Source organism: Oncorhynchus masou, chromosome 6 (genome assembly GCF_036934945.1).
Source record: "Oncorhynchus masou masou isolate Uvic2021 chromosome 6, UVic_Omas_1.1, whole genome shotgun sequence".
Taxonomy (NCBI): domain Eukaryota; kingdom Metazoa; phylum Chordata; class Actinopteri; order Salmoniformes; family Salmonidae; genus Oncorhynchus; species Oncorhynchus masou.
The window spans coordinates 28667566-28691759 of record NC_088217.1 but is presented as its reverse complement, the minus strand read 5'-3'; the positions used below and the strand labels follow the sequence as shown (position 1 = coordinate 28691759).

Here is a 24194-nt window from a genome sequence, read left to right as displayed (position 1 = left end):
GACATTACAAATGTCATTTATATATATATATGTATGTATGTATGTGTTTTAACAATGTACAAATGGTAAAGGACACAAGATAAAATAAATAAGCATAAATATGGGTTGTATTTACAATGGTGTGTGTTCTTCACTGGTTGCCCTTTTCTCATTGCAACCGGTCACAAATCTTGCTGCTGTAATGGCACACTGTGGAATTTCAGATATGGGAGTTTTTCAAAATTGGATTTGTTTTTGAATTCTTTGTGGATCTGTGTAATCTGAGGGAAATATGTCTCTCTAATATGGTCATACATTGGGCAGGAGGTTAGGAAGTGCAGCTCAGTTTCCACCTCATTTTGTGGGCAGTGAGCACATAGCCTGTCTTCTCTTGAGAGCCATGTCTGCCTACGGCGGCCTTTCTCAATAGCAAGGCTATGCTCACTGAGTCTGTACATAGTCAAAGCTTTCCTTAATTTTGGATCAGTCACAGTGGTCAGGTATTCTGCTGCTGTGTACTCTCTGTGTAGGGCCAAATAGCATTCTAGTTTGCTCTATTTTTTTGTTAATTCTTTCCAATGTGTCAAGTAATTATCTTTTTGTTTTCTCATGATTTGGTTGGGTCTAATTGTACTGCTGTCCTGGGGCTCTGTAGGGTGTGTTTGTGTTTTGTGAACAGAGCCCCAGGACCAGCTTGCTTAAGGGACTCTTCTCCAGGTTCATCTCTCTGTAGGTGATGGCTGTGTTGTGGAAGGTTTGGGAATCGCTTCCTTTTAGGTGGTTATAGAATTTAACGTCTCTTTTCTGGATTTTGATAATTAGTGGGTATCGGACTAATTCTGCTCTGCATGCATTATTTGGTGTTTTACATTGTACACAGGATATTTTTGCAGAATTATGCGTGCAGAGTCTCAATTTGGTGTTTGTCCCATTTTGTGAAGTCTTGGTTGGTGAGCGGACCCCAGACCTCACAACCATAAAGGGCAATGGGCTCTATGACTGATTCAAGAATTTTTAGCCAAATCCTAATTGGTATGTTGAAATATATGTTCCTTTTGATGGCATAGAATGCCCTTCTTGCCTTGTCTCTCAGATCGTTCACAGCTTTGTGGAAATTACCTGTGGCGCTGATGTTTAGGCCAAGGTATGTATAGTTTTTTGTGTGCTCTAGGGCAACAGTGTCTAGATGGAATTTGTATTTGTGGTCCTGGTGACTGGACCTTTTTTGGAACACCATTATTTTGGTCTTACTGAGATTTACTGTCAGGGCCCAGGTCTGACAGAATCTGTGCATAAGATCTAGGTGCTGCTGTAGGCCCTCCTTGGTTGGTGACAGAAGCACCAGATCATCAGCAAACAGCAGACATTTGACTTCGGATTCTAGTAGGGTGAGGCTGGGTGCTGCAGATTCTAGTGCCCGCGCCAATTCGTTGATATATATGTTGAAGAGGGTGGGGCTTAAGCTGCATCCCTGTCTCACCCCACGACCCTGTGTGAGGAAATGTGTGTTTTTTTCCATTTTAACCTCACAATTGCTGTTTGTGTACATGGATTTTATAATGTCGTATGTTTTACCCCCAACACCACTTTCCATCAGTTTGTATAGCAGACCCTCATGCCAAATTGAGTTGAAGGCTTTTTTGAAATCAACAAAGCATGAGAAGACTTTGCCTTTGTTTTGGTTTGTTTGGTTGTCAATTAGGGTGTGCAGGGTGAATACATGGTCTGTTGTACGGTAATTTGGTAAAAAGCCAATTTGACATTTGCTCAGTACATTGTTTTCATTGAGGAAATGTACGAGTCTGCTGTTAATGATAATGCAGAGGATTTTCCCAAGGTTACTGTTGACGCATATTCCACGGTAGTTATTGGGGTCAAATTTGTCTCCACTTTTGTGGATTGGGGTGATCAGTCCTTGGTTCCAAATATTGGGGAAGATGCCAGAGCTAAGGATGATGTAAAAGAGTTTTAGTATAGCCAATTGGAATTTGTTGTCTGTATATTTGATTATTTCATTGAGGAGACCATCAACACCACAGGCCTTTTTGGGTTGGAGGGTTTTATTTTGTCCCGTAACTCATTCAATGTAATTGGAGAATCCAGTGGGTTCTGGTAGTCTTTAATAGTTGATTCTAAGATCTGTAGTTGATCATGTATATGTTTTTGCTCTTTATTCTTTGTTATAGAGCCAAAAAGATTGGAGAAGTGGTTTACCCATACATCTCCATTTTTGGATAGATAATTCTTTGTGTTATTTGTTTATTGTTTTCCAATTTTCCCAGAAGTGGTTAGATTCTATGGATTCTTCAATTACATTGAGCTGATTTCTGACATGCTGTTCCTTCTTTTTCCGTAGTGTATTTCTGTTGTTTTAGTGATTCACCATAGTGAAGGCGTAGACTCACGTTTTCCGGGTCTCTGTTTTTGGTTGGACAGGTTTCTCAATTTCTTTCTTAGATTTTTGCATTCTTCATCAAACCATTTGTCATTGTTGTTTATATTTCTTCGGTTTTCTATTTGAGATTTTTAGATTTGATAGGGAAGCTGAGAGGTCAAATATACTGTTAAGATTTTCTACTGCCAAGTTTACACCTTCACTATTACAGTGGAACGTTTTACCCAGGAAATTGTCTAAAAGGGATTGAATTTGTTGTTGCCTAATTTTTTGGGGTAGGTTTCCAAACTGCATTCCTTCCATCTATAGCATTTCTTAATGTTATTCAGTTCCTTTGGCTTTGATGCCTTGTGATTGGGCATTGCTCTGTTTAAGTAGACTGATTTTGCTGTGGTCTGATAGGGGTGTCAGTGGGCTGACTGTGAACGCTCTGAGAGACTCTGGGTTGAGGTCAGTGATAAAGTAGTCTACAGTACTACTGCCAAGAGATGAGCTAAAGGTGTACCTACCATAGGATTCCCCTCGAAGCCTACCATTGACTATGTACATATCCAGCGTGCGACAGAGCTGCAGGAGTTGTGACCCATTTTTGTTGGTTATGTTGTCATAGTTGTGCCTAGGGTGGCATATGTGGGAGGGAATGCTGTCACCTCCACAGGGGGACAAACACCTGCCTGTGCTGAGGGTGTTAGGTTCTTGTCCGGTTCTGGCATTTAGTTCGCCACAGACTAGTACATGTCCCCGGGCCTGGAAATGATTGGTTTCCCACTCCAGGATGGAGAAGCTGTCTTCATTAAAGTATGGGGATTCTAGTGGGGGGATATAGGTAGCACACAGGAGGACATTTTTCTCTGTTAGGATAATGTTCCTGTTTTGATTAATTTAATGCAGTGAGTTAGGTCTGCTCTATAACAAATTAGCATACCCCCTGAGTCCCTTCCTTGTTTCACACCTGGTAGTTTGGTGGATGGGACTACCAGCTCTCTGTAACCTAGAGGGCAACCAGTGGGTCCGTCTTCTTTGGTAAAGTCCGGGTTCCTGCTCTTTAGGCCAAAGGCAGATGACCTCAGGCCTTGGATATTCCAGGATGATATAGTGAAGGCTTTTTGTTCCATAGAGTGTACAATGTTGTTGGATGTGGTTTGGCCTCAGGCCAGTAAGTGTGAGCAGAGCCTGCTGAGCATCTGGTACATGCCATTGGCTTGGGCGAGTGTGAGAGTGGGGGTTGGGACTGTTTGCCCGCTCACTACCTGGGCGTATGTGTGGCTTCCATGTTGAGGCCCTCTTTGCGGGGGTGGGGTGCATGGGTGGTCAGGAGAGGCATAGGTCTGATCTGAGGGGGCCTAAATGGGGTGTGGGCATGGTTGACATGGGGGGTTGTTGATTGGTTGGGGTGGGGGTGTGGCTGTGTCTGGGGGTGCTGTGGTCTGGATTTAATTCCTCTTGGCGTGGGTCCTCTATGTGTAGGTCCAGGGGGTGGGGGTCCTGCAGGTCTGGGAGGGTGTCTCGCTGGTCTGGGTGGGGTGTCTATTGATCTGTTGCTCCTGTGTGAAGTGTTGAGGATACGTTTGAGAGCGATGTCCTTTAGAGTTCGGGCAAAGGTGGGCACTGCTGCCTTGTAGAGGTGGACCTGGTCGTAGAGGCTGTTCAAGTCCAGGGTGGAGTGGTGGGCAAGGAAAACATTTGGTTTTGAGGCACAGTCACGGGAAATACTTGCGTTTATCCGCTGTATTGTGGCAGGGTGGAAGTCTTTTCGTGGTAGCATGGTGGAGATAACCACTTGTGCGTTGGGGAAAGTAGAAGAAGCCTTTTCAATCACTCCCTTCAGTGCTGTGGCCACCCTTTCCTGCTGTGCTCTCAGGTCGTTTGTGCCTGTGTGTATTATTATGTGGCTAGGTGAGCCTAGTTGGTCCTCAGACAGAAGGTCGAGGGTGCGCTGGGTGTTTGGACACCAGAGTTTAGACACACTGTGTTTGGGAAAAAGGTTTTTTTCGTCTATATATTTCCCATTTGAGTCCATAAGTAGTACAATCTGTGTCTTGTGTTTGTCCTGAGTGGGTTTGGGGGGGTTGTCAGAAGGGCTATCAGGGTGGCTGACAGGGGCGGTGCTCAGAGGGGGTGAGAGCCGCTGTGCTTGGGGTTCTTCATTTGTCTGTTCTGCTGTGATGTCGACTCTATGATCAGGGTCTGGTGTGGACTGTTCTGCTGTGGTGTCGAGACATTTGTCGGGTGCTGAGGTGGGCTGTTCTGCTGGCTTCTCTGTGGGGGTGGCCACCTCTCTAATGGGTTGTTCTCTGTCACACGCCGTCCCCCTCAACCTCTCCTCCGTCCCCCTCACCCTCTCCTCCATCCCCCTTAACCTCTCCTCCACCAGCAGTCTGATCCTCTCCTCTAGTGCTTTGTTTTACTCCTGCTCTTGGTCTTTCTCCTGTTGAAGTTGTCTCACCACTAACCAGAGTGCAGATATGTCTCTCTCCACCTCCAGCATTCCGGGTCTGGTTAAGGGGGTGTTGTTGTGCTGAACTGTTGTCTGGGTCTGTGCTGACTGAAGTGTAATCACCTGCTGTTCCAGCTCCACCTGACTTACCTCCAGCTGGGTGAATTTATCCTTCATTTCAATGAGGGAGTAGTAATCTGTGCTGGGAGGTTGACTCTCCGCCTGGGGTTGCTCGTCTGTGGGGTTACATAATGAAGAGGTCTGGTCTGACCCGCTTGGGGTGGGGGTATCTTTATCAAGGGAGAGCTTCTCCTGCTGGGCTGATTCTTTAATTTGGTGAAAGTCCAGCTGAAACTGTTTGTGGTTACCCTGTACCATTACTGTTCTGGACTTATAGAGGTTTATATTAGCTGACTCAGAGTCCTCGTTGTCAAGTATTCTGAGTTTCCACCCCTCTCTTAACAAAGGGGTAGTGTGCTAATATAGCACTGTGCCATGCCAGGGGATGGTTTGTGTGGAAGATAAGGTTGCTGATGTTCCCATTTTTGTAATAGTCAGCAAAAAGTGTCTCTTGATTTTCCATAAGGAGCTTCATTTTGTAATCTTTTCTTGCCTTATCATTCTTTACATGCACCGGGTACTGTATTTTAATTACTTCTGAACAGCGGGAGGGAGCTTCTAAGGCTTCTCCATTTGGTTGGGGTAGACTGTGTGACTCTCCTGCCATTGTTGGGCTAATGGACTTTGACACCTCTCACTTGACACGTCAGTGCTAGTTGAAGCTGTATCAAGCTTGGCAGAATTATGTTAGAATTCAGTCCTTATAAAGTAATGTTGTGTATTTTTCTTCTTGGCTTTTGGAAATAAAATATAGTTTCAGACTAAACATTACTCACTCAGTTCCAGGTTGGATGGTGTTTTCAGGTTTCTGTTGTTTTCCAGAGAATTTTCTGTATAGAGTAATAGTCCTTGGTAGTTGTGAACCTTCCAGGTGATTCTGTAATTCTGTCCAAAATCAGGTTGTAGGTTTTAAGTTTTGATTTGAAGTGGGGGTTATGTTGTAGAGGGGAGAATCCAGTATGCGTTCCTGACAAAAAATCCAAGTTTATCTATCTTTTTTAAAAGAAAATGCTGAAAAATGCAGGAGCTCATCTGATCGTGACCTCTGCTCTGCTCTTACTCTCTCTCTGTCTCTGTCCCTCTCTCTCTCTCTCTGTCTCTCTCTCTTTCAAATTCAAGCTGCTTTATTGGCATGAAAAACATTGTGTCAATATTGCCAAAGCAACAATGTATACAATATACATTGTAATAAAATGATAAACAATAACAAATAATAATATAAAATGGTAGTATATAACACAAAATTAAATACAAAAATAATAACAATTAAATACAAAAATAATAACAATGAAATGGTAAGTCAATAGTATAATAAATATAACAATCTAAATATGGAAAATGAAACTATAACTAACCTATAACTAAAAACGGTCATCTTCACCATTACATCAGTACTACTACTTCCACCATCAGTAAACTGCTATCATTCCCACTCATACCACTACTGTTTGGAATGATAAACAACAATAATAACATTATTAGTAAGTTAATGCTTACTATGCAGATGTTATTATTCAGTGTGCCTCAGGCATTTCAAAAACATGTTTGGCTGCGAGAGGAGCCATTGCTGCTTCGCACATGAGTATTTTTAGTTTTTCCTGTGGGTTTAATAAGTTAAAATTTGCAATAAATCTAGTAATTTCTGTGAATAATGAATATTTATCACAGTAAAGGAGAAAGTGCATCTCTGTCTCTACCTCCCCTGTCATGCAGTGACCACATGCACGCTCCTCTTTGGGTAGCCATGTCTTTTTATGTCTGCCGGATTCTATTGCCAATTGATGGTCACTGAGATCCTTACCAAGTACAGGCCGTCTCTGCTTCGTATCTCTGACAGAGTAGAGATAATCAGCCAATTCATATTCTCTGTTTAGGGTCAGATAGCAATTTAGTCGGCTTCTTGCTCAGATTTTGGGTTTGAAGTGCTTTAAATTGCAGACTTGAATTTAGATGCAGCCAAAATGTTAATGATGTTTTCTGTATTTTCATTACTACTGGAAAGCGGCCCAATTCTGCCCTACATGCATTCGTTGGTGTATTTCTCTGGATTTGAAGAATTTTCAGACAGAATTCTGCATTTAGGGCTTCAATTAGATGTTTGTCCCACATTTTGAAGTCCAGTTTGAGTGGCCCCCAAACCTCACTTCCGTAAAGAGCTATTGGTAGGATTACACGGTCAAATATTTTTGTCCAAATTATTAATTGGGATGTTGATTTTGAATAATTTCATTTTATTGCATACAATGCTCTGCGGGCTTTTTCGTTTCTTCTCTTGCATTCACTGCCACATTAAAGTTTCCCGATGCAGATATGGTGAGACCAAGGTAGGTGTCATTTTTAGTGTGTTCAATTATGGTGTTGTTCAGGGTGAATTTATATTTGTGTTTCTGACATTGTTTTTTTGGGGGGGGGGGGGGCTAATCATGATGTTTGTTTTTTGGAAATGTATTGCCAGGGCCCAATTATGGCAATATTGCCCTAGGATATTAATGTTCTGTTCAATACCTTCTTTGTTTGGTGATAGAAGTACCAAGTCATCAGCATATAGCAGGTATTTCACCTCTGTGTCAAATAGTGTGAGTCCTGGGACTGGAATTCATTGATATAAATGTTGAAAAGATTTGGACTCAAACTGCAGCCTTGTCTCACACCTCGACGTTGTGAAAGGAATTCTGTTCTTTGGTTTGTGATTTTTATTGCACACTTGTTTTCTGTGTACATACATTTTATTGAGTCATACACCTTACCACCAAGCCCATTTTGGAGAATGTTGTAGAATAGCCCTTCATGCCAAATAGAATCAAATGCTTTTTTAAAGTCAATAAAGCAAGCAAAGATTTTTCCATCTTTTTTTAATTTGGTGGACATGTTTATTAATTGGTGTGTGCTAAGTGTATATATGGTCAGTAGTGCGATGGTTAGGGAGAAAGCCAATTTGACATTTACTTGATACATTTTTTTTTCTTGACGAAAGGTTTGAATTCAAAATGCTACAGAAAACCTTTCCCAAGTTACTTTTTACGCAAATTCCCCTGTAATTATTGGGGTCTGTCTGATTTGTCTCCACTTTTGTGGATAGGGGAGATGAGCCCCTGGTTCCAGACATCAGGGAAGCAGCCAGAAGTTAAAACCATGTTGAACAATTTAAGCACAGCATTTTGCAACTCAGGTGTGGTGCTGTTCAGTATTTAATTTCTGACGTTATCTAGACCACAAGCCTTTGATTTTATAGATTTTAACTTTTCATTTAGTTCTTGTTGGGTTATTAGGTAATCTAATTGATTTTGGTTGTTTTTAATGACAGATTCAAGGTTGTTAAATTTTTCTTTAATTTCTAATTGGTTCTGTTGTAAGTCTTTTTGTGGAATGTTTTTGTATAGATTATCAAAAGAAGTTTTCCAAATTCCTTCATCTTGTATGGCTAATTCTTGTGTCTGGTCGTGCTTAAATTGTTCCACATGTCCCAGAACTGATTTTCAATTTCATCGTGTCTTGTTGATATAATTCAATTTCTTGCGTTTTAGTGTATTTTTATACTGTGTCAGAGTTTCAAAGTATTCATATCGTAGCTCTGGGTTGTTTTGCTTCTTATGTTTTTCATTTGACATTTGTCTTAGGTGTTTTCTAATTGTTTTACATTCATTATCAAACCATTTTTCAGAAACATTTAGTTTTTTGTTTCTGATGTTGCATTTATTTGGTTTCTCAAATTTGCTTTCGATGCTGCTTTTTGGAATATGCGGTGGATGTTTTGAGTAGCTGAATTGACACCTTTTATGGTTTTGGTATTGTGAGTTACTGAAAAACTGTATAGAGTTCATTTAATTTGAGTTCAATGTTTCAATGAATCTCTCTGCACTGTTTGGAGCCCATCTGTACGATTGGTTTTTGTTGTAGAGTTTATTGGGTTGTTTTAAAAAAAATGATTATTGCCGGTTAATTTCTTCAGAAACACGTTGATCTGACTGTGATCTGACAATGGTGTCTGTGGTCTGACAGTGAATGCACTAATGGAGGAGGGGTCAATGTCAGTGATGGCATAATCGACTACACTTGTCCCAAGAGCAGAGCAGTAAGTAAACCGACCTAAAGAGTCCCCTCTGATTCTACCATTAAGCATGTACAGGCCTAAGGCTCGACAGAGATGCACTAACTCCTTCCCATTTTTGTTCAGTATTTTGTCAGGACTGTTTCTATTATTTATAATAGGGCTACTGTACAAGGAGGGGTGTCCAAATATGTGATGGTTACCACCCTCATCAGTGTAGTCAGGCTCAGAACTTGTTCTTGCATTGAAATCTCCACAAAGAAGCACTTTACCCTCTGACCAAAATGTAATGATTTCTGTCTGGAGATTGTCAAAAAACTGATCATCATAATATGATGAATCTGAAGGAGGAACATAAGCTGCACATATGTATACATCATTGTCACAATAGATTGTACCTTTGTTAGGTTTTAGCCGAATGTGATTAGTACCTTTTTTCAAATTTAATTCAGTGCTAAGTCCTGCTTATACCAAATGAGGATATACCATTTTTATGTTTGATTGATGGTAATGACATTTCTCTATAGCATGAGGGACACTGAGTATCTATGTCTCCACGACACCATGTTTCTATTAGGATTATCTCTTGATGTTTTTAATCAATTCTGGATTTGTTGTTTTATTACCAAAATGTGAAGAGTATAGGCCCTGGATATTCCAAGAGCTGATCGTTAATAATCTATTTTATAATAAGTTATATTCACTGGTTTAAGTAAAGTAGACACTATTACACACACACACTATTACATATATTTATTAGTATAATACCGGTGCCAATTAAAATAAATAGTTGTAAACTAATTAAGAATGGAATATGATTGCAAAAAAATAAGTGCAATGCAATTTGCAACCCTGTGTGTGTGAATTAAAGGGTCTGTCTAGCCCAGTAGTCTGCATATTAGATGCAGTAGTTGGCACACCTCTCTCCTATCTCTGATTGTTCTAGGTGTCTTTTGCCAGAGGTTACCTCAGCATATGTAGGCTGATGAATGATACATGGTGTGGACTGCATCATGTGGTATACTTATCTGAAGGACAGTGTTCTGCCCGTCCCTAAAGTAGTGGTCAGTGCTGTGTTGTGATGGGCCGGGTCCAGTAGATCTGTGTTGTGATGGGCCGGGTCCAGTAGAGCTGTGGTGTGATGGGCCGGGTCCAGTAGAGCTGTGGTGTGATGGGTCAGGTCCAGGAGATCTGTGGTGTGATGGGCCGGGTCCAGTAGAGCTGTGGTGTGATGGGCCGGGTCCAGTAGAGCTGTGGTGTGATGGGCCGGGTCCAGTAGAGCTGTGGTGTGATGGGCCGGGTCCAGTAGAGCTGTGGTGTGATGGGCCGGGTCCAGTAGAGCTGTGGTGTGATGGGTCGGGTCCAGTAGATCTGTGTTGTGATGGGTCGGGTCCAGAAGAGGTGTGGTGTGATGGGTCGGGTCCAGTAGATCTGTGTTGTGATGGGCCGGGTCCAGTAGAGCTGTGTTGTGATGGGCCGGGTCCAGTAGAGCTGTGGTGTGATGGGCCGGGTCCAGCAGAGCTGCGGTGTGATGGGCCGGGTCCAGTAGAGCTGTGGTGTGATGGGTCGGGTCCAGGAGATCTGTGGTGTGATGGGCTGGGTCCAGTAGAGGTGTGGTGTGATGGGTCGGGTCCAGTAGATCTGTGTTGTGATGGGCCGGGTCCAGTAGAGCTGTGTTGTTATGGGCCGGGTCCAGTAGAGCTGTGGTGTGATGGGCCGGGTCCAGTAGAGCTGTGGTGTGATGAGCTGGGTGTGTGTGTCTCTCTCTTTCTCTCTGTGAGAGAGACAGATACACTGTGTGTGTAAAGATGTGCAAATGGTTAAAGTACAAAAGGGAAAATAAATAAGCATGAATATGGGTTGTAGTTACAATGGTGTTTGTTCTTCACTGGTTGACCTTTTCTTGTGGCAACAGGTCACACATCTTGCTGCTGTGATGGCACACTGTGATATTTCACCCAGTAGATATGGGAGTTTATCAAAATGGGTTTTGTTTTCGAATTCTTTGTGGATCTGTGTAAACTAAGGGAAATATGTATATCCTCTATGGTCATACATTTGGCAGGAAGTTAGGAAGTGCAGCTCAGTTTCCACCTCATTTTGTGGGCAGTGTGTACATAGCCTGTCTTCTCTTGAGAGCCAGGTCTGCCTACGGCGGCTTTTCTCAATAGCCAGACTATGCTCACTGAGTCTGTACATAGTCAAAGCTTTCCTTAAGTTTGAGTCAGTCACCAGTTTTTTTGTGCTCTATGACAATGGTGTCTAGATAGTAATTTGTGATCCTGGCGACTGGACCTTTTTTGGAACACCGTTATTTTGGTCTTACTGAGAGTTACTGTCAGGGCCCAGGTCTGACAGAATCTGTGCAGAAGATCTAGGCCCTCCTTGGTTGGTGACAGAAGCACCAGATCATCAGCAACCAGTAGACATTTGACTTCAGATTCTAGTAGGGTGAGGCTGGGTGCTGCCCTTGCCAATTTGTTGATATATATGTTGAGGAGGGCGGGGCTTAAGCGGCATCCCTGTCTCACCCCACGGCCCTTTGGGAAGAAATGTGTGTTTTTTGCCAATTTTTACTTGTTTGTGTACATGGATTTTATTATGTCGTGTATTTTTCCCCCAACACCACTTTCCATCAATTTGTATAGCAGACCCTCATGCCAAATTGAGTCGAAGGCTTTTTTGAAATCAACAAAGCATGAGAAGACTTTGCCTTTGTTTTGGTTTGTCAATTAGGGTGTGCAAGGTGAATACGTGGTCTGTCGTACAATAATTTGGTAAAAAGCCAATTTGACATTTGTTCAGTATATTGTTTTCACTGAGGAAATGTACGAGTCTGCTGTTAATGATAATGCAGAGGATTTTCCCGAGGTTGCTGATGACGCATATCCCATGGTAGTTATTGGGGTCAAATTTGTCTCCACTTTTGTGGAATGGGGTGATCAGTCCTTGGTTCCAAATATTGGGGAAGATGCCAGAACTAATGAGGATGTTAGAGTTTAGGTAAAGCCTATTGGAATTTGTTGTCTGTATATTTGATCATTTCATTGAGGATACCATCAACATCACAGGCCTTTTTGGGCTGGAGGGTTTTTATTTTGTCCTGTAGTTCATTAAAGGTAATTGGATAATCCAGTGGGTTTTGGTAGTCTTTAATAGTTGATTCTAAGATTTGTATTTGATCATGTATATGTTTTTGCTGTTTGTTCTTTGTTATAGACCCAAAAATATTGCAGAAGTGGTTTACCCATACATCTCCATTTTGGATAGATAATGTTCGTGTTGTTTGTTTAGTGTTTCCCAAAAGTGGTTAGTCATTTACATTGGATTCTTCATTTACATTGAGCTGATTTCTGACGTGCTGTTTCTTCTTTTTCCGTAGTGTAATTTCTCTTGTTTTCTCTCTGTTTTTGGTTGGACAGATTTCTCAATTTATTTCTTAGATTTTTGGATTCTTCATCAAACCATTTGTCATTGTTGTTCATTTTCTTCGGGTTTTCTATTTGAGTTTTTTAAGATTTTTTTATTTTACCTTTATTTAACTAGGCAAGTCAGTTAAGAACAAATTCTTATTTTCAATGACGGCCTAGGAAAAACAGTGTGCATAACCATGGTATTGAAAGGAACCGTTTGGAGAGGATGGGGAAATTATTAGACCAAAGGGTATGAGTGCACAACAGTTCACAGTACTTCTGCCACATTTTGTTGATAATGAAATTGGAAAATGTGGGGTAGGTGCAACATAAGACACAAAAATGACAAGGGTTTGATTGAGGACTAACTGGTGTCTCAAAGTGGCTACACCTCTCCAAAGTGTGCAGGATTCCCTAAACAATTTCAGTGCTCTTTTATGACTCAAAGAAGAGTCTTCAACTACAAGGTACTTTTTTGAACTCACCTAGCTGTGCCGTTGAGGATTACACATTTTTAAAATTTAACGAGGCAAGTCAGTTAAGAACAATTTCTTATTTGCAATGAAGGACAACGCTGGGCCAACTGTGCACCGCCCTATGGGACTCCCAATCATGGCCGGATGTGATACAGACTGGATTTGAATCAGGGACTGCAGGGACACCTCTTGCACTGAGATGCAGTGTCTTAGACCGCTGTGCCACTCGGGAGCCCACTCGGGAACTAGAGCAAACACACCTGTAGTTGTTTTGTTTGGAACACTACCCTGCATCCCCGCCATCACAGTTACTGTTAAAGCAATTCTGAAATGGTCCATTATAAATCATGATCTTGGTCAGGTGGGCATGGTTTGAAAGCTTGTTCTATTGCCAAGATGACTTGCTAAGTTATAAAATACAATCTTAGTGTTATGCCTTCACAAGGCAATTCAGAGAAACAGATGGTAATTTTGGTGCGAATGGTGGAGTCATGAGTGCATTCAGGTGCATGTGCCATGTTGGAACTGAAGCTAAGGCTGTTCGTAGTATGCAGTCATGTGTAGCGTGCTATTGAAAACATTGTCACCGTTTGGCAGTCAATTTGTTTATCATCTGTTTTGACCTTGGCGAAAGGTAATCAATGAACCTGACTTAACCCTTACCTCACCCCTTTGACACATTTGAATCCTCCCTTTTGTGTTTTGTGTCGTCGTCCCTCCAGTTAAGAGGCCTATGCTGTGAGGGGAGGGGTTCATCAGATTTTTGTCAATACCCCCTCGCCCCCTGCTCGAACCCACCGTCCTGGTGGATTGTCCTTGAGAGGCTTTCTCTGGTCAGGGATAATGGCTAGTGACAGGACAGAGAAAGGCCCTGGCAGCCATGGTAATTGTTACAGAGAAGGGGACTGTCATTGTGGTCGGCCGGGCCACCCCTTCAAGGAGAAAAGGGACCCCGGAGAGAAGAGCTTGCTCGTCCACCTCAAAGCTATTGTGCCAGAGCGGCAAGGCCAGGCTGGGGAGAGAAGGCCACAACAGTAGCACATGGGGAGCAGGCTCTAGGGGCAGCAGAACACCTCATTGTTCTGTCAGGGCTGAGGTTCAGTAGTTAGTAGAGCAGGGAGAATGAACTGCCTTGCCTTCAGGGCTCCCTCCGTGCTCTATTCTGTGGACTCTTTGTGCTTTATTGAAACAGCTTTGCTGCTACGCTCATCGTCACAGTGGAGAAACTTGTCCATTCTCATCTGCTCAGAATCGATTTTGATGCAATCACCCTATTGGTGTTGTTTTCCCTCACGTTCAGTTCAACTTATTATTTTTGATTATTATTGCTGCCTTGTTCTGTCAACGGAACGCTACATTCCTTTCCTCTGAATATGTGCTGTCTCACTCCAATTGAGCTGGTTAAACGTAAAATCCAGTGAATGGAGAAACCTCAATAGGCGAAAATAAACAATTGCATTGGTCCAGGAGTACAGCAGGGGAGAGCGGCGGGAGAAAAGCTCCCCCTAACGTGGTAAGATTCCCATGGCGACTTACACACCTAGGTCTCTCTCTGTTTAATGGATGATCTCGTAAAGTACTTCAGAAGTAGATTTCTCTTTTCTTTTAACACCGTTTTTATTTGAGGGGTGGGGTTGGAAGTGGGTTCACATACTCACTGACACACACACAATTTGTTCCTCACTTGTCCAGCGCTAGCCCTCAGAAAAGCAGTCCATTGTTTGCAAGTGAAAGGCTCTTGTTTCAGCTGTGTAACTAAATCAAGAGCTCTTTCCACACAGAGGCTTGCACAGCCTCACTCCTCCAGATTGTGTCCGTTTGAGTGGCCGGGGTATTAACTGTGTTCCCCCATTGTTGGGAGAGCACCCCCACAACCCTAAACCACTTGCCCCCACGCCCAATTTCTCCTGTGGTCCCAAGTTTATGCCCCCGCATCTCTAGGTTTCCAATTCAACCCTTTTCGAAAGAAGGCAGTGAAGAAGCTTAGTCAGTGATCCCATTAGAAAATGCGGCAATTTATGGTTTGAATTTAAAATAAATAAATTAAAATGAGCAATTCCAATCTCCTTTAATTAGATTTGTCAATCTACTATTTATATAATCATAGAGCCATAGGCTATATCTTTTCTATGTATCAGTAAGCTTATATGAAGGCCTCCCACTGACATTTTTTGTAACGTATTGAATTTTTGTTATTTTTTTATTGGTTAAGACAAACAAGTCCTGGTGCCTTGTTGTAGAAAAGCCTGAGCCCTGTGAGAAGTGCACATGGGATTTACAAGGTTGGGAGGGAGTACCCATGGGTTCCTAACCCTAGGACCTGACCCTCAGGCTGGGTCAGTGGCTTTCACTCTGGCCTGCTGTGAGCAAAACCTTCTGGTGCTTACACAACACACACACACTCTGCTCTCTATCAAACCCTCCCTCTCGTTCATTTCTATGCTCTCTATCAAACCCTCCCTATCGTTCATTTCTATGCTCTCTATCAAACCCTCCCTATCGTTAATTTCTATGTCTTTCCATGTATCCCTCTTCCCAGTACACCCTCTTTGTATGTCATTGTGGCGGTTCTCTGTCAGCTAACCCACTTTGCAGTTACGCAGGGACATGAGGAGCCTTTTTTAACAGGGTTTGTTTTTATTCTTGTTTCAATTGGGTAACCCTTTTAAGTTTGGTAAGGCCTTCATACACCATTACTCAATTGCATCTGCTGTTGGTATTGAATGATCTATTAAATGGTCTCTCAACACCCTTATTGTTTATACTGTTTACTATGAAAAGGCCCCATCTCTTTGTCTTGTTACATTACGTTCACTGCTTTACATTTGTATAACAATTTGTACCAATTTTAAAATTGGGACTGTCTTTTTAAGCAAAGTAGAAGTCTAATGATAGCTTTCTGGTAATGATGTTCCTGTGATTTAGTATTAACGGATGGTGATTGTAGTGTTAGATCTGTTTGAGGAAACTCATTACTTCAGTAAATAATGAGCAAATCAAATAATTAGAAATGCTAATCCCTGCTCCTGAATGATGAACCAACCCATCACTGCCCTTCTTTCCCTCTCCCCCCGCACGTCACTTTACAGTAGGATGTTCTCCAGCATTATGTAATTGCTCAAAGAAGCCTAGTCACTGAGCTATGCATGGTTAGGGCCAGGGGAGCTTTAGTTACCAGTGATCCCTCACCCCCACTACCTTTTCATATCCAAATCTAATTTCCTTGCGGACTTGTTTACGACAAAAGCCTAGGCCTGGTGTGGAGCAACCTGGAGAGAAGGGGAGCGGCTCTAATGAGGGTGCCCCCGGGGGCAGGGACCCGAGGGCTCGTGACCCTCCCGTGGACCTGGCAGTGTCTGGGGAGGCCTGCATGGACTAACGCAATTGTTTAAATGTCTAATTAGGAAAGCAGCTGGTGTTAGGGAGAGAAGTGAGAAGGTAGAGGTGGATTAGCTGGAGAGAGAAAATGAACAATTGAAAAGGTAAAGGAAGGAACAATGGTTTACTCTTCAATTAGAGGTTTTTATGTCATGGCTTGGCAACTGGAATACCAGTACTGGCAGAATGTTTTATCTGAGGGTGTTTTCATTCATTTGCGCTCTGAGGTTACAACAAATTGTATCAATTTAATTGTTTATTAATTCTTAATGCTCCACTCTTGTTGCATTCAGACCAGCAGGGTTCGACACTGCTCGAAAACAGATGCATTTGGACCTGGCAGTGCAACACACATTTTTAATTGGTTGCCAGGGTGACAGTGATTTCTTATAAAATCATTTTTTAAATTATTTTAACCTGGTCACGTTAGTTTTGGTTCACAATTTGCATTTTTTAATCAAGATTTATTCCAACTAATGTGCAATTGACCTAAAATAAAGAAACTTTCTGAAGAGGCAACAATGTCATGGGAATGAAGGGGAGGTTTTGGAAACCCTCTGGGGCTGTCGATCATCCCCGTCAGTGGCCCAATTGGGCCATTGAGAAAATTTGTATTTAAAAAAAAATCTAGGCTTTATAATTGATTAAAAAAAACGGATGGATTCCCAAAGCTGTTTTTATGTTGATTAGTTAGCGCACACATATAGCATATGGATAATCTCTCAGGCAGAGGGGAGCGCGCAGCTCTCAAACAGCTGGTTGTTGCGTGGAAGAAAGCAGTAGGAAAGATGTAAGTTATATCTACCAGTAAATGCTAAGGCAAGAATAGGTATTCAAACCAGGTATTTAAAGCGTTCAACGTCTTGGTTGAATATTAGCAATACGGAATACCGTCATCATGGAATAGCCTACCTTGAAAATCAGACATTTCCTCAAGGCTATTTGGTCCTTGAAATGTCATTGGTTATGGTAGCCAATTTAGAACTTCTAGTACTTCAATTTAATTATTCTGTTATTAAATTTCGGATAAGTTTCTATGATGGATGTAGTTGCTTTCCCGCCGTTTCAATTGAAGGGTGTTGCTATTGAAGGGTGTTGCGCTATTCTGTTGCGGTAAAACCATGTGCGAGACAACATCGAATGTTGGCTTGAACTTGGTTTCCCATACAAAGGGACACTTTGGTTGCTTTCTCGATTTTAAAACATAATACAGTAACCCCTCAATAACTCTTCATCTCAAATGGCAAGACTGACGAGCTACCACATGGACAATTCATTAGTGTTTGTTTTGGGAGCATGCTGTCTATTTAGTCAGACATTGCACACATTCTGACAGAGTACTTTAGAATGTAAAAATATTGTCACTGTCAATGCATAATACGTACCATTGGGTAGGCCTATTGCAAAATGCATTATTCTTAGTGGTGATGCATACATTTTGGGGGAAGTTTTCTTTTGATAGGTAATTACAACAATTAAATATAAAATGTAGGTCCATAAATTACAGTTTGAGTGCTTGAATAAGTCCCCGAATTTGACTTGCCAATGTCTGTATGAACCCTGTGTAGTCAACTTGCTCAGCCCACAAATTAATGACATTTTATACACATCATTCGCGTTCCTGTTAGATCTTAATGCGGGCCAGTATTATTTTCCTTCGGGACAGTAGCTTTTAGTTGGTACTGGCCCAGCGTTGACACTGGCTAGCCCACATGACACCATACATTTAGTCTGCGGTTGTGAGGCCGTTCGGACGTACTGACAAATTCTCTAAAACAATGTTGGAGGTGGCTTATGGTAGACATGAACATTCAATTTTCTTCCATCAGCATGCCAATTGCATGCTCCCTCAACTTGAGACATCTGTGGCATTGTGTTGTGTGACTACTGCACATTTTAGTGGCCAATAATTGTCCCTAGCACAAGGTGTACCGATCATGCTTTTTAATCAGCTTCTTGATATGCCACCTGTCAAGGGGATGGATTATCTGGGCAAATAAGAAATCCTCACAAACAGTGACAAACAAATTTGTGCATAGAAGGAGAGAGATGTTTTTTGTGCATATTTATTTCTGGGATCTTTTATTTAATCTCATGAAACATGGGACCAACACTTGACATGTTGCGTTTATTTTCATTCAGTGTACAAAGTAGCCTATGCCTACTTGGCAGAATCATGACTATTTGCATCAATCCAGTGGCCATTGTTTTGAAAACTCCATCAGAAGTGCGCTACAGAAACACCACTAGCCAAACAACTGTCTGGCTGGTTGGTGCACAAAAAAAATTGGGGATGCAAACTGTTGTGAAAGCGTTACATGGTCGCTGCCCATATCATTGTATAGTGCAGAAAATACACGATAGTTCAGGGGCCTTGCTTTAAACCTCTTAGAGATCGGGCTACTTTTTTCAACATTCTGTTAAAAATCGCAACATTTCAACGTCCTGCTACTCATGCCAGGAATATAGTGTATGCATATGATTAGTATGTGTGCATAGAAAACACTCGGAAGTTTCTAGAACTGGTTCAATGGTGTCTGTGACTATAACAGAACGAGTTCCGTGGTCAAAATCGCCAGAAAACCTGGTCACTAAATCGACGAAGAAAAAAATCAATCCGCCAGCCCATGTATTGTCTATTGGAAGGAAAAATCATTAAGAGTGAGATTACAGTTCCTACAGCTTCCACACGATGTCACCAGTGTTGTGATTTTGATTCAACTAAGTCCTTGGTCATCTGAGTAATAGCCACATCCGGTTGTCAAGTCCACAGATGTAAACAATGGAACCGGAAAAGTTAGTTACGTTACCCAAACTCGTGCTTATTGAATACAGATCGCTCCGTGATCAATTTGATCATTTATTAACGTTTAGTAATACCTAAAGTTGGATTACAGAAGTAGTTTGAAGTGTTTTGTCAAAGTTTATAGGCAACTTTTTTAATTTAAAAAAATAACGTTGCGTTTAAAAAATTTGTTTTTACTGGATCTGACGGTGTTCATAAATTGACATTTTGGGTACACAAGGACCGATTTAATTGAAAAAAAGACCCAATTGTGATGTTTATGGGACATATAGGAGTGCCAACAAAGAATCTCGTCAAAGGTAATGAATGTTTTATATTTTATTATTATTTATGTTTTGTGTAGCGCTGGCTACGCTAATTCCCTTGTTTACGTCCCCTTCTGGTATTTCAGCGTGTTGCCTGCTATCAGATAATAGCTACTCATGCTTTCGCCGAAAAGCATTTTTACAAATCTGACTCGTTGGCTAGATTCACAACGAGTGTAGCTTGAATTGAGTACCCTGTATGTGAATTTTAATGAACGTTTGAGTTTTAACGAGTGCTATTAGCATTTGGCGTAGTGCATTTGCATTTATTGTTGGAAGGGGGTGCGGTTGTGTCCCGGGTGGGCCAGAGAGGTTAACAAAGTTAACCATTTTCACTGTGGTGTCCAAAACGTCTTTCAAGCTGTCAGGCATTCCCTTGACAGCAAGAGCCTCTCGGTAGATGCTGCAATGTACCCAAGTGGCGTTGGGAGCAGCTGCTTGCCCACGCGTTACCACTCCACTATGTCTCCCTATCATGGCTTTTGTGCCCTCAGTTCAGATACCAATACATCTTGACCACCAAAGTCCATTTGATGTCACAAAGCTGTTCAGTACTTTAAAAATATCCTCTCCTGCTGTCCTGGTTTGCAGAAGAGGATATCTTCCTTATTAATTGACCCCCCTCCCCCCCAGGCCCGCCACCTCTGTTGACTCATCCAGCTGTAATGCATAGAATTCTTTGGCTTGTATGCAAAGCAGTAATTGTTTCAAAACATCTTCTGCCATGTCACTGATGTGTCATGAAACAGTGTTGTTTGATGAAGTCATTGTCTGTATAGTTTTTTTTTGGCCTTTTCCCCAGCATCGTCCCAGCAATATCTGTGGCAGCAGGAAGAATTAAGTCCTCCACAATTGTATGGGGCTTGCCTGTCCTAGCCACTCGGTAGCTCACCATATAAGATGCTTCTAGCCGTTTCTTATTAATGGTATCTGTTGCTTTTATACATGTCTTACTACTTGAAAGTCGTCTTAATTCTCGCAATAAAAACTCCTGTGGCATATTTTTCAAATTGGCATGTTTTGTTTCTAAATGTCAATAGTGAAGGTTTCATTGAGTTGTGAGATAGTACTTGTGCACATATAACATAATGTGGCCAAGGAAAGGCACTACCAATATAAGTGAACCCCAAATCAATGTAGTTCTCATCATATTTGCGCCTCTTCGATGGTCCAACGTCCCTGTCTGTTCAGTGCTTTCCCGGGTAAGGGGGCAGTAGCTCTTCGTCTGCATCAGATTCACAACTGTCAGTGTCCATGCTAGCTGGGCAAACAACAAATGTAGAATTACTGATGCTAGCATTGGATGTGTAAATGTAAATGTAATGTGCTCGTAGAAGCAGAACAACTTGTGTCGTTGACAGGTGCAGGTGTAGTAGAGCTGGTATGTGTCTCTATGGACGCGGGACATTTTTTTAACCATTTACCAATTTTCGAGCAAATGGAATGAGCAGCGGCTACCTATGGCTACATACAGACCGTTTGTGGAATTCCCGTGAGTGAGTAACGGTTAACTTCTTATGTGGAACCCCTCGACAACATTCCGCTGAAAAGGCAAGCGCGCGAAATTCAAAAATATTTTTTAGAAATATGTAACTTTCACACATTAACAAGTCCAATACAGCAAATGAAAGAAACTTCTTGTTAATCAACCCATCGTGTCCGATTTCAAAAAGGACAACAGCGAAAGGACAACACATGATTTACAGCGAAAGGACAACACATGATTGTTAGGTAATAGCCAAGTCAAAAAAATACGCAGCCAAAGATAGGAGTCACAAAAAGATAAAATAGATAGATAAACAAATAGATAAAATTAATCACTAACCTTTGATGATCTTCATCAGATGACACTCATAGGACATCATGTTACACAATACATCATTTACATTTAAGTAAATGATGTACATTTACATTTAAGTCATTTAGCAGACGCTCTTATCCAGAGCGACTTACAAATTGGTGAATTCACCTTCTGTCATCAGTGGAACAGCCACTTTACAATAGTGCATCTAAATCATTTAAGGGGGGGGTGAGAAGGATTACTTTATCCTATCCTAGGTATTCCTTGAAGAGGTGGGGTTTCAGGTGTCTCCGGAAGGTGGTGATTGACTCCGCTGTCCTGGCGTCGTGAGGGAGTTTGTTCCACCATTGGGGGGCCAGAGCAGCGAACAGTTTTGACTGGGCTGAGCGGGAACTGTACTTCCTCAGTGGTAGGGAGGCGAGCAGGCCAGAGGTGGATGAACGCAGTGCCCTTGTTTGGGTGTAGGGCCTGATCACAGCCTGGAGGTACTGCGGTGCCGTTCCCCTCACAGCTCCGTAGGCAAGCACCATGGTCTTGTAGCGGATGCGAGCTTCAACTGGAAGCCAGTGGAGAGAGCGGAGGAGCGGGGTGACGTGAGAGAACTTGGGAAGGTTGAACACCAGACGGGCTGCGGTGTTCTGGATGAGTTGTAGGGGTTTAATGGCACAGGCAGGGAGCCCAGCCAACAGCGAGTTGCAGTAATCCAGACGGGAGATGACAAGTGCCTGGATTAGGACCTGCGCCGCTTCCTGTGTGATACATGTATGTTTTGTTCGATAATGTGCATATTTAAATCCAAAAATCCAAAAATCTCAGTTTACATTGGCGCATTACGTGCAGTAATGTTTCGATTCCAAAACATCCAGTGATTTTGCAGAAATACTTATAATAAACATTGATAAAAGATAAGTGTTATTCACAGAATTAAAGATAGACTTATCCTTAATGCAACCGCTGTGTCAGATTTTTTTTTGTTGACTTTACGTAAAAAGCATAATCTGAAAACAGTGCTCAGTTCAATCCAGCCAAAGAAATATCCACCATGTTGGAGTAAACAGAAGTTAGAAATAACACCATAAATATTCACTTACCTTTGATGATCTTCATCAGAAGGCACTCCCAGGAATCCTAGTTCAACAATAAATGACTGATTTGTTCCATAAAGTCCATCATTTATGTCCAAATAGCCACTTGTTGTTAGCGTGTTCAGCCCAGTAATCCATCTTCATGAGGCGCGAGCACTACGTCCAGACAAAAACTCAATTTCCATTACAGGTTGTAGAAACAAGTCAAACAATGTATGGAATCAAACTTTAGGATGTTTTTAACATAAATCATCAATAGGTTCCAACTGGAGAATTCCATTGTCTGAAGAAAAGCAATGGAACGAGAGCTAACTCTGTCGGGACCGCACATCACGAGCCTGAGACACTCTGCCAGACCCATGACTCATTTAGCTCCCATTCACCCCTCCTTTATAGCGGAAGCCTGAAACGAGTTTCTAAAGACGGTCGACATCAAGTGGAAGCCGAAGGAAGTGCATCTTGACCCCATAGACACTGTGTATTCGGTAGGCCAAGCTTTGAAAAACTACAAACCTCAGATTTCCCACAACCTGAGAAAAATCCAACCAGGAATTCGCCTGCCATATGAGTTCTGTTATACTCGCAGACATAATTCAAACAGTTTTAGAAACTTCAGTGTTTTCTATCCAATACTAATAATAATATGCATATATTAGCATCTGGGACAGAGTAGGAGGCAGTTCTCTCTGGGCACCCTATTCATACAAAAGTGAAAATGCTGCCCCCTATCCAAAAAAGGTTAATGTGATTGGATGTTAATTATTTGACTAGGCTACCTGTATTCAACATTTTGTTATTTCGCTGAACACTAGATGGTTTAATTTTATTTTTGGCAGTGAAACGAGGCTACTCAGGCGTTTAAAAAAACTCACCCAAATGTATAGCCCTGTTGGATGGGTTTGAAAATTGGAAGATTTTTTTTGTTTTTTTCAGAAACAATATTTATTTTATTTTAAACGAGAATCACGTTTTTATTTGGCGTATCCCTTGGGGTAAAAAAAAACTATCTGCAATAAATACATTTTGCACTTTATTTTGAGTCTCTTTGCTGTTACGTTTTTAAAATCCACATCAATGTACAAACACAAGGACATGCTGATGTAAAAGATGGTTAGTCGTTATTAGCATGGTTCTGTGTGGAATGCAGGCACATTATGGGACACTGGTCATGTCATTAGTAAAAAATAGAAATCTGTGCCACCAACTGAAAAAGTTAGTGTATAACCCTGGGCCACTCTGTTGTCGTGAATAGTAATTTACAGACTGATGCTAATGCTAGTACAGGTCTCCAAGCTAATGATGGCTAGCTCCCTAGTGGTCACTGCAGAGTACACTCACTAAGCTCATAGTTGAGCAGCAAGATGGTTGAATGCCAAATTGATTAGTTGGTTATTATGTAGTTGAAAATGTGCAAAGAATGAATATTAGTAAGATTATCTACCAGGTCAAACACAACACGATTAATTTGTTTTACATTTTCCAAAATATTTCAGTACTCTATAAAAATATGAATATAATGAGATTGCGTATGGGTGACTAATAAGTACACCTTTCATGGCCTTAGTTTTATAGAACATGGCAGCACATATTGCCTCAGCCTTTAGCCACCAGACTGTCCCACACTACTTGAAATTAGCACCATTCCTGGGGCTGATAAGTGTTGTTTGACGTTGCTCTGTGGACCCACCCACATCGGGAGTGTTATAGGTCAGTGGGTCAGAGGCTAGGCCCCCTAACACCCGAGGGACACAGAGCACAGGTTAGGGGGAGTGCCATCAGAAAACTGGTGCCAAATGTTTTCCCCCGGATTTAGAGATCCACTCTCCTGATAAGAGATGGGGCCTTTTTTCGGGAGTGGTCAAGCTGGTCTGTGGCAGGTTTAAGTGTGCGCCTATGTTTTTGGCCGGAGGTGTAGCCTAGCTGGGCACGGCATTTGTCTTTGTTGTTTTCC

General features: G+C 41.8%; 1 protein-coding gene across 2 annotated transcripts in view; it reads left to right on the top strand.

Moving 5' to 3' along the window:
* Positions 1-24194, top strand: part of LOC135541834 (SAP domain-containing ribonucleoprotein-like) — a 60644-nt gene that overhangs the window by 19364 nt on the left and 17086 nt on the right. The window lies entirely within an intron of this gene.